This window comes from Talpa occidentalis, unplaced genomic scaffold (assembly GCF_014898055.3).
Source record: "Talpa occidentalis isolate TD23 unplaced genomic scaffold, MPIMG_talOcc4v2.1 talOcc4.11, whole genome shotgun sequence".
NCBI lineage: Eukaryota > Metazoa > Chordata > Mammalia > Eulipotyphla > Talpidae > Talpa > Talpa occidentalis.
This window is the reverse complement of record NW_023601104.1, coordinates 82,942,445-82,943,512: the sequence shown is the minus strand read 5'-3', so window position 1 is coordinate 82,943,512 and position 1,068 is coordinate 82,942,445. Positions and strand designations below refer to the sequence as shown.

The 1,068-nt window shown below is 43.4% G+C and overlaps 1 non-coding gene across 1 annotated transcript; it reads right to left on the bottom strand.

The window, feature by feature from the left end:
• Positions 1 to 229: 229 nt before the first annotated feature.
• LOC119239685 (U1 spliceosomal RNA) lies at positions 230 to 393 on the bottom strand. Its single transcript, XR_005123960.1, has one exon. It is a non-coding gene; the product is annotated as a U1 spliceosomal RNA (small nuclear RNA).
• Positions 394 to 1,068: the final 675 nt, after the last annotated feature.

Sequence of the window (1,068 nt, the reverse complement as noted above, 5' to 3'; positions counted from 1 at the left end):
ACCAACTCTATCTTGATCACTCCAGCTGCTCTAACAAAAGACACCTGGTGGGTGAACAACAAACAACAGACCTTTTCTTTTTTTTTTTCCCCCCTCACAGTTTCAGAAACTGGGTTGCCAGCCAGGCCTCTTCCTGGCAAGATCCCTCCTCGCTGCTCTGCAGACAGCCATGTTCCCATATATTCACCTAGTGGAGAGAGTAAGTTCTAGTTTTTTTATTTTTTTTCCTCAGGGGTGTATGAGAGCACAGTCCCTCGCTACCAGAAATTAAGCAATTTAGTTACCCACATTTGGGGAAATCGCAGAAATCACCACCTCCTCAGTGCAGTGGAAGTGTCTGACCCTGGGAAGACCACCTCAGTGATCCTGGTATTGTCCCTGCCAGGGAACTTCTACTTACATTACTTTATTTAAAAAAAAATAAGATTTATTTTTTTTATTTATTTATGCATACAAGAGCTGGGGTGTAGGCCAGAGGTTTGGGGATGAGAGAGGATTCAGCAGAGACAGAGTGGGCAGCAGAACAGGTGGATCTACTGAAATACACTGCTGAGGGGAGCAGCAGGGAGACACGAGAGGTCTACGGTGGGTAGCTCCCTGGCTGGGGATAGAATCCCTGCTGCAGTGGCTGGTGATATCTTCATAGCACTGAGACTTTAACCCCAGCAGCACCAGGGAGGTCCTAGTCACATCACTTTATTTCAACAAATAATTACTTCCACGTCTCCATGTCCTAATATCCTAATGACCCCCATAGCATTAGAGGTTACAATTTCCACTTATGGATTAGGGTGGGTGGGGCACAAAGATGTAGTCTATAACATCCTTGCACCATCAAACTGTCAGACTGGAAAAATATATTTTCTATTTATGTATAAATGTTACACACATACACACACACACTAAAGATGTAAAATATTTAAAAGTTTCACTATTGATGCACAACAGGGGAATATATCAGGAGTGGTTTGTATCATTTTCAGGTCAAGACTTTAAGAAATGAATGTATTTCCTCAGCCCCAGCCATGTCCTCACTCCTTTCCTTGTCTGGAGGCAAGTAATGACATA